General features: G+C 32.8%; 1 non-coding gene across 1 annotated transcript; it reads right to left on the reverse strand.

Annotated features, from left to right (window-relative positions):
* Window positions 1-267: 267 nt before the first annotated feature.
* On the reverse strand, window positions 268-339 carry TRNAP-UGG. Its single transcript has one exon. It is a non-coding gene; the product is annotated as a tRNA-Pro (tRNA).
* Between the last annotated feature and the right edge of the window lie 15,691 nt (window positions 340-16,030).

Raw genomic sequence — 16,030 nt, forward strand, 5'->3', positions numbered from 1 at the left:
CATTTTCTCTATCTTACTTTCATCTCCGAGTGACTGAGAGAGAATTTGGGCCTAGCGTGCAACTAGTTCGGTCAACAATAAGATACAAAGCGGATTGATTAAATGGGCTTGAAGTTCCATTCTCGTTAGGTCGAAGATCTCTACATTGATGCCGAAGGAGTCTTCGAAACCGATGGAGAGGCTATGATGACTTTATAGTAGAAACGATATACTTGAGACCTCTCACACCTGAAACGATAATTATTTTAGTACTTTTTTTCTTTTGGAGGGGCATTCCGAGAATCGAACTCGAGACCTCTTGCACCCAAAGCAAGAATCATACCACTAGACCAAATGCCCTTAGTATGGATTTTAAAAGACAAAAGAATGACAATTTCTTTTTCATAAACCTGATAATTAATTATTTTAGTGCTTTTTTTCTTTTGGACAACCTCTTGCACCCAAAGCAATAATCATACCACTAGACCAAATGCCCTTAGTATGGACTATATGTTTTTTATGGAATGTATCATCATTATTTCATTTATTTTCTTTGTTAATGAAATCCATGAGAAATAATCATTATTATTATATCTTTTAGACTAGACCGCTGTTAAATTATTTACATAGGGTTTGCGACAATTACTGTATTGAGAAGAAAATAATGTAAGTTTTAGTTTGATAGTTCCATTTGAGACACATATCGTGGAATACACAAGTAAAGCAACTATCGAAAGTTAGGATTTGGGTAGGCATGCCTATTGAAAGTGGAAAAGATAAAATGATATTAAAAAAGAGCATCATCATAGTTTTTAGATGGAAGAATATACACTATGGTGTTTGAATTGTTTTCTTTGAGGCTTCATTCTTTTGAGAATTGAACTCGAGACCTCTCGCACCCTATGCGAGAATCATACCACTAGACCAAATGCCCTTTCTAAAAAATTGCAACATTTTTAACTCCTCAGTATATTTTTTTCTTTCAAGTTTGAAATCTATTTTCTTGAGCGGTTGTTGGACTATAAAACAAAAAGTTGATGGTCTAGTATGCAAGTGTTCAAATAAACTACAACCCAACAAATGAATCAAACTAATCCGTTTGGGTTGGGTTGGATTTATTCGGCTCAGTTCATCAGTTTGTTTGATTTAATTCTTCTATTTTGCTTCCTATGACAAGAAAATGAAGTTGTATTGAATGTAACATAGTTTGATTTATGACAAACTCATATGAAATATAATTGCATTAATAGTACTAAGAGTTGGAGTCAAATACTTCATGAACTTAAGTGCAACTCATGTTTTATTAAAGACGAGATGAAATTTAGTTAAGTAACTGGAACTTTAAATTTTCAATTACTCTATGTTAGTTTCTATCTTTAGGATTGACTAATTGGACACGAGTTCTTGGATTTTCGGGATTGTTTTATGTAATTTTCAACTACAACTTATGTTTTCAAAGTTATAGGAAATAATTTAGGTAGTGGTTGTATATTATGGATGAACACTAGAGTTTCTATCCCATTCACCACAACTACTCTAGTTTTTGTTTGAAGGCTATAATTGTCATCTATGTTGTATGACAATAAAATTTGTTTCGATGAAATTTTAGTTAAAGTTGCATATTTTACTTCTTGCGAGTAAAAAATTTGTTTCCTAGCATAATATGAATTTAGTTGAAGAGTTATTAGGAATAAGATGGAGAAAGAAATTTTCTTTAAAATAATAAACCGACCAAATTCATCTTTGTTGTTGTCTAATTGTGATTTTGTAAAAACACTTAACTAATATGAAATATCAAGTTAAATCAAGAATATATCCTACACGTCATTCAAGATGATAATAGAATAGAGTTAAATTGAACGCAGTTTTAATTTCATGTTTGGTAGGTTCAATATGAAGCATAATTGTATTAATGATATTAAAGAGAAATTTGTGTTTTATTAGAAGAGACCAACTTCATTTAACGTACTAGGAGTTTAAACTACTTCCATTCTAATTTCAATCACTTCACAATGATTACAAATTTAAGGTTGGCTAATTGAACATCAATTATCAACTTTAGGTTATAATTTGGGGATTGTTTTATGTAATTTTCAACTATAACTTATGTTTTCAAATTTATAGGTCATAATTTAGGTAGTTGTCGTATATTATGGATGAACACTTTGAGTTTCTATCCCATTCACCACAACTACTCTCGTTTTTGTTTGAAGGCTATAATTGTCATCTATGTTGTATGACAATAAAATTTGTTTCGATGAAATTTTAGTTAAAATTGCATATTTTACTTCTTGCGAGTAAAAAATTTGTTTCTTAGCATAATATGAATTTAGTTGAAGAGTTATTAGGAATAAGACGGAGAAAGAAATTTTCTTTAAAATAATAAACAGACTCAAGTTCATCTTTGTTATTGTCAAATTGTGATTTTGCAAAAAACTTAACTAATATGAAATATCAAGGTAAACCAAGAATATATCCTGCATGTCATTCAAGATGACAATAAAATGAAGTTAAATTGAACGTAGTTTTAGTTTCATGTTTGGTAGGTTCAATATGAAGCATAATTGTATTAATGATATTAAAGAGAAATTCGTGTTTTATTAGAAGAGACAAACTTCATTTAAGGTACTAGGAGTTTAAACTACTTCCATTCTAATTTCAATCACTTCACAATGATTACAAATTTAAGGTTGGCTAATTGAACATCAATTATCAACTTTAGGTTATAATTTAGGTAGTAGCCATTATAATATTAATTAGTATAAGACTTACAATTTACCATGGACCATATGTCTTATAGTTAAATGAATATATATATATTATGCATGTCGAGGTCTGGATAAAGCACAAAGTAGTAAGGAACACCATTGTCAACTCTAGAGCCACCCACAACATGATGGAAACCGATGCAAAATATTTTAACATCCTTTGGCATCAAGATACAGGAAAGATGAACGCCGTCAAATTGGAAGCTTTGTCTGTCTTAAGAGTCACAATGAGAACTCTAATCAAGCTAGAGCCTTGGACTAGGAAAATTGTTTAGTGATAGTTGAAATGGATGACTTCGACGTCGTGTCAGGAATGAACGTCCTGCTGAAACACAAAGTCATTTACATGCCCCTAGCAAAATGTCTAGCAGTAACGGAGTCTAACCCGACGATCATTCAGAAAAACATCCATCAACCAAGAGGGTTGAAAATGATGTCGATACAACAGTTGAAAAATAATCATAGCCATGATGAATCTACGCTTTCTGCTATTGTTGTAATTGAAAAGGGGAGCTCGAGTGCGCCAATCTCAATAGAAACCTTGTTGCCACTACATTAACACCATGACGCAAAACAAGGTCAGATAATGGATTTATCCCCACCAAGAGAGACAAAAACAAGGTCAGATACTAAAGAAGGGAGACAAAAACAAACCATTGAAGCAACACATGTTCACACATAAATATCATCTAGACTGATGTAGAGAAGGGTCAGTCGGAAGCGTCAACCACAATAATTTCAAGAAAAATAAAGAGTTCATATAAGTTAAGGTTAGATCAACTTCGAGTTCAAAGCAACAAAACCAAAGACTGGTGTGAAAATACTATGGACTAGTTAAAGTTATCCGTAAGATTATGAAGACATCATATAGAATCTAATTGCTCTTATGGATGCGGACTAACCTTGTTGTCCACGTTAGTAACTTGAAACGTTATTATTTCGACAAAGAAGACATCAAGCAGAAGCAGGTGATATGACGTCATACAATTAAGAAAAAGTTTTAAGCGAAGAAAGTAGGAAAGACACGAACAGAGAAGACATGAAGACTCAACAAACCGAGAAGTACTTTTCAACAGCACCTAGTAGGTTGGAAGAGACTTCTCATTATGAGATCAGCTAGAAGCGCATCGAGAGACCTAAAGTCAGCCTTATCCAATAAACTGTGTGGGGGCAGATGTCACAGTCATGATTGCCCAAGGCGTGTTGCCTGTGGTTGCATGTTGCATGTCTCAGCCATTCTTGTAAAAAATTTGTTGTCCAAGGTTGTTATTTGGACAATGTTATTGTTTATCGGTTATTTGGGCGACACGCCTTGAGCAATGATAACCGTTACAATTGGCTAAGACATTTGTTGTCCATATGCTATTGTTGTCCAAGAGACTTCTCATTATGAGGTCATGATTGGCTAAGACATTTAAAGAAGTTTTACCTAGGGAAACTTCTATCACAATCCTCTTCTTGCTCTCTAAAACTTCTTTAAATGTTATTGTTCACTGGTTATTTTGGCGCATCTTCCTTAAAAGGATTGTGACGATAGATGACCTAGGTAAAACTTCTATTGGGAGATCAGTGCAATAGAGAATCTGTGTCCCTTTCCTTAAACCTTCAGCGCACAACATAACAAAGAGTTCCTAGAAAAAATATCATAGAACAATTTGTGTAATGCCTTTGAAGTTAGGCTCGAGGCTCTATCTTATCTCCCAAGAATATGGTTCATTCTCTATTCACATAGAAATTCTGCAATAGAAAGTGGTACCCTCATCTTCTTTTATAAGACTACCTCAGCCTTCATGGAATGATTATGCTATGTTGATTCTTATAGAAGGGAGTAGGAGTAAGAGTAGATGACTGTTTATGTTCCAAGTCCCAAAAAAGTAAGTCTTGATGTCAAGAAAGGAGAGGAATCCTCATAGTTTGCAAGATTTGAAGAGAATCATACATACACAAATTTCCTTTGTTTGTTTATTCTTATTGTTTGCTCTCTTCAATTAATATGTTATAAAGACACTTGTAAATTATAATTAAATATAGCTTTTTTTTTTCTTTCCAAATATCAATTTGAATTACTTCTTGATTCAAGGTTTAAAAAACCTATTTCAAATCTTATTATATTGCATGCTTCAATTTGATATAATTGTTGGAGGCATTTTTAGAGTCAAACTCGGGACCTCTCGCACCCGAAGCGAGAATCATACACTAGACCAAATGCCTTGTAGTGGATCTATCAATATTAGTTGCTGGTCCATATCTTTTATGCGCCTCAATATTTGAAATTTATCCACATGTTTTTGTGCTTTAGAACCTATTATTATTGTCTTGTTAACTTCACATTGTTGATAAGCACATTACCCTACGTTTTATATTCTCATGTATTGGCTGAAACCACCACACCTAAATGAAGGTCTCAAATAATCAAATAAATTATAAAGGATAGGGTTATAACAATAAATGAAAAAAGCCTGTAATAAAAGGAAAACATGATACCTATGGTGAGCTGTAATAAAAGACAAATATCCTATAATAAAAGATCAAATATGATATATATGGTAAGTTATAATTGTTGGGTTTTATGTCCTAAAACTCATAGTGTGTAAACAAAAACGTATTTTATTTTCAATAAAGTTATTATTGTTGTTTATTTATTAAAGATTGTTATTGAATAAAGTGAACTTTACGATAATTAATCTAAATCCAATAAATTTGGTTAACTCAAGTATGCATGCTTGCCACGTTATCCCAAATATTTGAGTGAAATTTTTAGTGTCAAAATTTGGTGATCTCAAATTTGCATGAACATGCAAACATGACTCTATAAATAGAGTGATCATAAAACATGAAATGTCTTCTTCTTGGTGAAAAACCTTGAGAAAAACCTCTCACAAACACTCTCTTCATATATACAAAATCCCTCCCAAGCTTAGTCACTCACCGGATTCCACAATCCCGTTCTAAGGCCGGAGGATAGTGGAAAAGACACTAGTGGTGGCTCGAAACCGATTCGTGAGGAAAAAAGAATTTGAACTACAAAAGGTTAGTATTCAAACTCATTAAGTTTTAATACTCATGAACATGCTAGTTATTTACTATAATTGATGTTCTAAAAGTGCCTAAGATCCAAATTGCTTCCGCATGTGTTATATTAACACCATCAATTGGTATCAGAGCAAGTTTTAGGCACTTTATTTACATTAATTTGATCATGGTGGGTACCATTTCTTGAATGAAATTTTGTGGTTCCTAAAGTGGATGGTTTTGGTTTTGGCATTTTTTTATGCTTCTATTTGATACAATTATTGTAATAAGCCTAATGTGTATGGGCTTTAATGAATGAAGAAAGGTTTGTAATTTTTATGGAATCATTAGAGTTCATTTTAGGTTGTAATTGATCGAAAATGGAAGAGATAGCAAGCTGAACCAAAGAAGAAGATGGAAGAGGCAGTTCGGGTGGTTTTTCTACCTTTGGGGTCTGGTTCAACGTTTTTAAGAGTTGGGTCGCCCAATTCCTGATCCTCGGGAGCGGTTCGAGTTATTTTTAATTATTAATGTAATAATTTAGTTAATTGCTTGTTTTAAAATGCCAAAACCAATCCACTTTAGCGTGTTTAATTAATTATGCATTATGAATGTATGTTTTAATTAAATAGAAAATGTATATGCACAAAGTATGTCATATAGATTTAAAATCTCACCATAGGCTAAGCATGTTTCATGCATTCCAAGTATGTTATAATTATTATAATTTATAGTATGCATGTTTAGGGTTCCATGAGTGATAGATATAAATTGTTATATTATTGCATGGAATGAATGATTATATAATTGTTATATAAAGCATGTTAGATGCATGTTATAGGTTATTTTCAACGTCATAAAACGAGATAGACGTTAAAATCTATAATAAAGTTAAGTACATGCTCATTCAGGGTTAAGAACCAAGCATGATCAATTTTAATAGTTAAAATCTTACGTTGACGGTTTACAAAACACCTACTACCTGGAGATCGGACCAGTACTTGAGCTTAGTTAGCCCAGTTTTATGAGCATGCTTAAGTGATATAAGTTTTAGAAAAATAACCTAGACTTAAGCTATATTTAATTAGTCGGAATATAACGAAGTAATAGGTATACCCAACCGTCTAAAATACTTAGTGGGAGGAAAAAGATATATGAGATACATCGTTTTCCTTTTACGCTCTCTGAAAAATTTACACCGTGAGATTCATGCTCGGCCTTGTGTCGCCCTGGGAGCGTCCTCCATTCGGAGGGTATTTGCATGAGTCAATAACAAGGTGAATAGAGAAAGTATTTATAGTAAGTGGGAGAAGGAAGTATATCAACACCTCCTATGGTCTCCACCACTAGGTTGCACCGTGAGATTCCCATGTTCCACCTACATGTTGCCCAAAAGCTACTACCCATTTGGAGGGTTGTAACATGGGAGTCGAAACAAAACAAACTCTAAAAAAGGATAGGATTTCTTAGGTCCGTTCCCAACTTTGGCTTTTTCGTTCGATAGCATTGTTAGGACCGATCTCTGAGGTCTGAAAATGGCGGGTCACACTTCCGAAGAATTACTAAGAGTTATGGAATCTCTAAAAGAGATGTTTGGACAACCGTCCTTCTCCCTTAGACATGAAGCCATAAAATACATTTACAAATGTCGTATGTAAGAAGCGATCTCAGTTAGAGAACATGTCCTAGACATGATGGTCAATTTCAATGTGACAGAAGAAAATGAAGTTGTCATTGATGAGAAGAGTCAAGTCAGTTCCGCACAAATGTGGTAATGAAAAAAATAGAATATAACTTGACTGCTCTTCTCAATGAGCTACAGACTTATCAATCCCTCTTAACGAACAAGGGACAAACAGGAGAAGCAAATGTTGCTATCTCCAAAAAATTACTACGTGTATCGTACTAAGAAACTAAGCCTGGACCTTCAACTTCTAAAAGTGTTTTTGATGAAGAAGAAGGGTAAAGGGAAAAATAAGATTCCTACTAACCGCAAACACAAGGTTCAAAAAGCAGATAAAGAAAAATGTTTTCATTGCAACGAAAACGGGCACTGGAAGAGAAACTGCCCAAAATACATTGCAGAGAGTAAAGCCGAAAAGACACAACAAGGTAAATATGATTTACTCGTTGTAGAAATATGTTCAGTAGAGTATAAAAACTCAACTTGGATACTAGATTCAGGGGCGACTAATCATATTTGTTCTTTTTACCAGGAAACTAGCTTCTGGAGAATGCTTGCGGACGGTGAGATAACACTCAGGGTTGGAACAGGAAAAGCTGTCTCAGCAAGATCAGTATGAAATTTAAAGTTGTTTTTTGGAGATAGATTCATTATATTAGATAATGTACTTTTTTTTCCTGAAATGAAAAGAAATCTAATATCTATCTCTTGTTCATTTGCAAAAGAGGTATTCATATTTGTTCTGCAAAATTAGAAAACAACTTATATATGTTAAAATCGAGCGAAATAAAAGCCATTTTAAATACCGAGATGTTTAAAAAAGCTGAAACTCAAAATAAATGACAAAAGATTTCTCCTAATACCTATCTTTGGCACTTAAGACTAGGCCACATTAATCGCAATAGGATTGATAGATTGGATAAAAATGGACTTCCAAATAAGTTAGAAGACAACTACTAGGCCACATTAATCGCAATAGGATTGATAGATTGGATAAAAATGGACTTCCAAATAAGTTAGAAGACAACTATTTACCTCCATGTGAGTCTTGTCTTGAGGGTAAAATGACTAAACGATCATTTTTCGAAAAAGGTTATAGAGCCAAAGAAACCTTAGAACTCGTGCATACAGATCTTTGTGGTCCAATGAATGTCAAAGCACGAGGAGGGTATGAATATTTCATCAGATTTATTGAGGATTATTCAAGGTATGACTATCTTTATCTAATACGTCACAAGCTTGAAGCTCTTGAAAAATTCAGAGAGTATAAGACTGAGGTTGAGAATCTATTAGGTAAAATTATTAAAACACTTCGATCAGATCGAGGAGGAGAGTACATGGACATAAGATTTTAGGACTATATGATAGAACATGGAATAAGGTCACAACTCTCAGCCCCTGGTATGCCTCAAGAAAATGGTGTATCAGAAAGGAGAAATAGAACTTTGTTAGACATGGTTCGATCTATGATGAGTTTCGCTCAATTACCCGATCCGTTTTGGGGATATGTAGTGGAGACTGCTACATGCATTTTGAACATGATTCCTACTAAGAGTGTTTCAGAAACACCTTATGAGTTATGAAAAGGGCGTAAAGGTAGTTTACGTCACTTCAGAATTTGGGGATGCACATGTGTTGGTGCAAAATTCAAAGAAATTAGGACGCCGTTCAAAATTATGTCTATTCGTAAGATACCCCAAAGAGACGAAAGATGGTTTGTTTTATGACCCTCAAGAAAATAGAGTGTTTGTATCAACAAACGATACATTCTTAGAGGAAGATCACGTAAGAAATCATCAACCTCGTAGCGAACAAGTATTAAGTAAGATTTCTAAAGAAGCTACTGATACAACAACAAGAGTTGTTGATCAAGCTGGTCCTTCAATAAGAGTTGTTGATGGAGCTGACACTTCTGGTCAATCACATCCTTCTCAAGAGTTGAGAATGCCTCGACGTAGTGGGAGGGTTATAACTCAACCCGATCGTTACTTGGGTTTGGCAGAAACTCACGTCATCATACCTGATGATGGCATTGAGGATCCATTGATCTATGAACAAGCAATGAATGATGAAGATAGAGATCAGTGGATTAAAGCCATGAATCTTGAAATGGAGTCAATGTACTTCAATTCAATCTTGGAACTTGTAGATCAACCAGATAGGGTAAAACCTATTGGTTGCAAGTGGATCTATAAGAGGAAACGAGACCAAATCGGTAAGGTACAGACCTTTAAAGCTCGACTAGTAGCAAAGGGTTATACCCAAAGAGAGGGGGTGAACTATGAAGAAACCTTCTCTCCTGTTGCTATGCTTAAATCGATTAGAATACTCTATTGTCACATTTTATGATTATGAAATTTGGAAAATGGATGTTAAGACATCCTTTCTAAACGACAATCTTGAAGAGAGTATCTATATGGCTCAACCAGAGGGGTTCATTGAACAGGATCACGAGCAAAGGGTTTGCAAATTCAAAAGAACCAAGAAGCCATAAGCGAGGAAAACATATTGAGCCCAAATATCATCTCATAAGAGAGATTGTGTAACGAGGAGATGTGATCGTCACACAGATAGCTTCAGAGCACAACATTGCTGATCCATTTACAAAGCACCTCACGGTTAAAGTGTATGAAGGGCACCTAGTGAGTCTAGGACTACGAGTTAGGTAATCTAGGGCAAGTGGGAGAAAAGGCATGAGTATGTGATGCCCTAGTTTATTGTATTTATGTCTTTCTCTCTAGGGCAAGTGGGAGAAAAGGCATGAGTATGTGATGCCCTAGTTTATTGTATTTATGTCTTTCTCTCTACTCAACGTGGGAGAAAAGGCATGAGTATGTGATGCCCTAGTTTATTGTATTTATGTCTTTCTCTCTACTCAACATTATAAAACTCCACTAGAGTTTTAGTCCAAGTGGGTGTTTGTTGGGTTTTATGTCCTAAAACTCATAGTTTGTAAACAAAAGCATATTTTATTTTCAATAAAGTTATTATTGTTGTTTATTCAGTAAAGGTTGTTATTGAATAAAGTGAACTTTACGATCATTAATCTAAATCCAATAAACTAAGAACACTCTGGCTATAGTATGATTACTTGAACTATATGTAGAGACATAAGAGTTGATCAAGTTCAAATATATAATATAAGGATAAGACTGAGTACCTTATCCTGAGGACACTATGGATGCGGCCCACTTTTGTATATGATATAAACAATGCGATCACTAAAATTGTACATGTGAAGACATGTGAGTGGGGGCGTCCTATGCAATAAGTATTGCATAAGATCGGACCATGAAGAAAATCACTCTCACTTTATAATGTCGTTTACTGTTGAGACTGATTTTCTTTTCATTCGATGACCTAAGTAACTCGATCTTAATCTTGAGCTAACCATGAACTCCTTGTTTATTCGGAATTATCCTTAGATTTGCATGGGTGAGAGTGGCTCAAGTTCGCCAACTCAATAGGTCTCTCATTTTAGGAGTAAGACTGGGTAAATGGCTGAGGACGTGGGGTGCAAGATGGAATTCACTCCTACCCACTTTTAGGGATAGAAGAGAGGTAGTTCCCTTAATTACTGACTCCAGGTCTTGAATAAGGGGCCCCACCCTCTCATTGGCCTGAGAGGGATCCGGTTTACTGGTTGGACCACAAACCAATTGTTCATTAGAGGCTCAGTGAGACATAAGAAACAAGAAGTAACTTCAAGGGTAAAACGGTAAATTGACCCAGCTCTAGTTACGAACAACCTGTGAAGGATCGACTTACTATTCATGGTTATATCAAATGGACAAAAATATATCTATAGTGAGGGGAGTGCAACTACTAGGCTATAGTGGAATGTCCTAGTACTTAACGAATGTTGGTTAACAAAGTTAATGAGTTTAACCGGTTAATCTTGGATCGTTGGAGCCCATGATCTATAGGTCCATTAGGTCCCTCTGGTAGCTCATATCGAACTAAACCATAGAACAGTGTGACGAGTGAGTTCGAAGTGTTCGAATTCAAATTAGGGAGAATGCACTACACATATACGATATATTTAACTGCATTTTTGTTTTATTTACGAATTAAACAAAAAGAAAGAATCTGAGATATTTAAATAAAATTTAATATCTTAATCAAATATGTGTCGGAATTAATTGGGATTGACATTTGAATTAATATTAAATATTAATTAAATATTTAATTAATCATTAAATATTACTTTAATTTGAAATTTATAATTCAAATTGATTGTTGAATCAAAATGAAGAAAGTCAAAATGTTGACTTCATTTAATGGAAAAATCCAGATTAGTGGGATTTTGAGGTGTCAAAATTTTGTTTAACCAAACTTGCATGTTTGCCAAATAAACCCTACAAATTTGAGTGTCAAAATTTGGTTAACTCAAGTATGCATGCTTGCCACGTAATCCCAAACATTTGAGTGGAATTTTTAGTGTCAAAATTTGGTGATCTCAAATTTGCATGAACATGCAAACATGACTCTATAAATAGAGTGATCATAAAACATGAAATGTCTTCTTCTTGGTGAAAAACCTTGAGAAAAACCTCTCACAAACACTCTCTTCATATATACAAAATCCCTCCCAAGTTTAGTCACTCACCGGATTCCACAATCCCGTTCTAAGGCCGGAGGATAGTGGAGAAGACACTAGTGGTGGTTCGAAACCGGTTTGTGAGGAAAAAGGAATTTGAACTACAAAAGGTTAGTATTCAAACTCATTAAGTTTTAATACTCATGAACATGCTAGTTATTTACTATAATTGATGTTCTAAAAGTGCCTAAGATCCAAATTGCTTCCGCGTGTGTTATATAAACACCATCATTATAATCTCATGTATTTGCTAAAACCACCCGACATAAATGAAGTTCTCAAATAATCAAATAAATTATAAAGGATAGGGGAATAACAATAAATGAAAAGAGCTGTGATAGAACACAAATATCCTATAATAAAAGATCAAATATGATATATATGGTAAGTTATACTTTAGGACTAAATATCCTTAACATTAAAGAAAGACTTATGACCTCACGAACCATTAGTATTTAATCATAAGGAAGAGTATTTGAAGCATTACGTTGTTGCTGCATGACTAAGCTATTGCAAACATACTAAAAGGGTTCCTCTAAATTTTCAAAAAATTTACATTAATCTTTGAAGATTCAATCTAGCTAGTTTTCATAACACTAGATTATCCTCGAGCACTAAGATTCTTTCCAATTTACACCTTTCACAACTCAAGTTTTCATATTTCTTTTCTAATTTCTTTGTGTTGACTTTGTTGCCCAACAATTGGTGTATTCCCCTCATTGACCTTATTATGATAATATTTGATATGGACCAACAGACATCAATCATACAATATTCTTCAATGAAGATATGAAGAAAATATTGTTGAAATTATCAAAAGATATTTCAATTCATGGCACATTGAAGAAGAATGAAGTTTCATGTTATAAATTTTGGTGGATTACATTTTAGAGTAATTTAGAGTTATTGTATTTCATTAATGTATTTTAAGACTTTTTATTTACTTTAGGTTACAATTACATAATAGTTAATTATAGTCATAAAGTATGAATGTTACAACTCTTGGAATGCCTTTAATAGTTTCATTTTGAGACTATATAAAGCCATGTATGTTGTATTTATAGGGAGACTTGGAAAATATAGTAAAAGGAGCATTTGTGCTTTTCTTTAGCTAATGGCTAAGTTTCTTTGCAATTATATGTAGTTTAGGTTGCATGTAGAATCATTCAAGCTCGACATGATCAATCTTGCTTGTGGAGTGATTCGAATCTCAAACAAGTGTTTTTGTGTTGAGATATTTGATCAACAAGAATCATTCAAGCTAGACATGATCGATCTTGCTTGTGGAGTGATTCGAATCTCAAACAATGTTCTTGCCTTGAGATATTCGATCAACAAGGTAATCCGAATCTTACTCTCCTTATAGTGATTCCTTAACTTATCAATATTTGTATAATTATGAACTCAAATATTTAGAAACATTATCTTTTTAATATATTATACTACTTTTTCTATTTTTTAATGTGTCTCGAGTAGCAGACCTGTCACTTCATACAAATGACAATCATGAAAAATCTAAATATAAAAACATACTCGATTACTTTCTTTAAGGCATCCCATATATACTTTCCCATTACTTGGTATACTAGGGCAATAAAGTCTAAGGAACATAATTCTACCACTAAAAATACTTTTGTTTTCTTTGGAGATCATTTATTTGCAGTTATCATGTTAAGTTTTTTTACTATTGTTTTTACAACACACAAAACCATTTGATAGAGCTTGTGGGGCATTCTGATTATGGAATTCCTGACCTCTTACACAGGAATTGAGAATCATACTATTTGACCAAATGTCTTTCTTACTAATCTATCGTTTTTCGTTGCTAGTCCATGTGCTTTATGCACGTTAAGGTTTGAAATTTATCATTGTGTTTTTAGAATTTGTTCTCAAATCATTTGGATGTATTTCAATTAATATTGTTAAGAAATGTTGACATAAATAAAGTTCATATCATATCATGTTAAGTTTATTTAAGTTGTAATATGTAATCAGGTTCAATTGACTTGAAATGTCTGTTTAATAGAGATAAAATTATTGGTTCTTGCTTGATGTATGTCTTGAAACTGAACCGAGTCAACGAACTAAATTAGCTTTTGCACATTTTCATTGATCCATGTTCAAGTTCTATGCAGACACAGGCCCATGGATCCATACATCTCAATCGAAAAACAATAAATAGAAAAGGAGAGAATCGGAATTGATCGATGTGTTTTTTCAAACAAACTAAAAGAAAATGAAAGACAACATAAATCATGTATCAACTAAGTCAAGCCCACTCAAAAATTTGATTAAGAATAAGAAAGAGGAATCTCTCATCAAAATACTAAACCTAGTGTAATAATTTTGAACTCATTGAAAAAATTTATAAGGAAAATTTTAATTATCTCACAATAAATTAAGAATTCAACCCATTGAACAATAAAAACATAAATTTTTTTGATTGGATGAGAACTAAGGAAGAAATACTAAGTTGTTCTATATTAATCTAGAACTTTGGTTTAGAGTAATCCATGGATCCTACCGATCAAATTCTTTCTTTTAAATTTGAATAAAAAAGAAAATTCCATTATTAGTAAAAATAAAAAAGAAAGTAATTGAAAAGAAAAAAAAAATCTCCTCTAATACTAGGCAAGAAAAAAACTCTGGAATGATTTGGCTTAAATATAGTAGAAAGAAAAAACAATACAAGAAGAACACAAATATTTTATTTCTTCCTAAATAGATATTTTATTTTTTAATTGAGATAGTATAATTCCTTAATTGGCATGAATAATATCAATGTATATTGTCTCTAGCTTAAACGGATAAATCTCATAAAATTTACTGTATCTTGTATTTAAAGATGAGAAATGAATTTGGAGATTCTGATAGTTCCCATGGAGTTTCAGGTTAATAAGGAATTATTAAAAAATAAATATTTATTATTGAACATGTTCGTCTGTTGTACAAAATGATGGACAATTTATTATATATCAAACCATATGTATTTTATTAATTCATAAAAATAAGTACTAAATTAATCAAATATATCAAGAAAAAGACTATCCTTACCAGAAGAGTTTTAGTAAATCCATTGCAATAAATCAAAAAATGAATGAAAAGAGAACCAAAAATCATTATGATTTACTTCAGGAAAATTTCCTATCACCCATAAGTCTGTGAGAGTTCAGAATTCTAATGTGTTTCAATTCTAGAAATAGAAATGATATCCACAGAAATACATAATTTTACAATGCAAATAAGAAAAACTCGTGATCAAGTTTTAGATAAAAGTAGCAAACATGTTGATAGATATAAAAATGAATTCAAGTTCTTTCTCTGGCCTAATTATCAATTGGAAGATTTAGCTCGTATGAATTGTTATTGGTTTGATAACAAATAAGAACAGTCATTTTAGTATGGTAAGGATCCATATGTATCCATGAAAATTAGTTAATGCTATATTTTTCTTATATTGACCATAATATCTCTCAACCAAATGCATTAGTTGAAAATGTATTTAATATTTTTCTTTTGTGCTTTTCTTCTTTTGGAATAGTCTTATGTCTCCATTCCATTTGAAAATTGATATTTGTTGGGTAATTTTAAACTTATTATTTTTGTTTGTTCATTCCACCTAATTTGTAAAAAAAAAAAAATCATACCACTAGACCAAATGCTCTTATAGTGGATCTATCATTTTTAGTTGCCCGTGTGTATATGTTTTCCGCACCTCAATATATCAAATTTATCCACATATTTTTGTGCTTTAGAACCTATTATTATTGTCATGTTAACTTCACATGGTCTATCACACAGTTGAAACAGCATTGCCACTAGAGTCCATGCACTCCATTGGGATAGATATGTTAAAAATTAGGCCCCTTTGATAACTATTTTGTTTTTTTTTTCTTTGTTTTTTTCAAAATTATGTATTTTATCCTTTTAAAAAAAAAAACATTTGAATTTTCACAAAATTTCACTCCAAACTAAGTTTTTGAAAAA

The sequence above is a fragment of the Cucurbita maxima genome, unplaced genomic scaffold, assembly GCF_002738345.1.
Source record: "Cucurbita maxima cultivar Rimu unplaced genomic scaffold, Cmax_1.0 Cma_Scf00278, whole genome shotgun sequence".
NCBI classification, from domain to species: domain Eukaryota; kingdom Viridiplantae; phylum Streptophyta; class Magnoliopsida; order Cucurbitales; family Cucurbitaceae; genus Cucurbita; species Cucurbita maxima.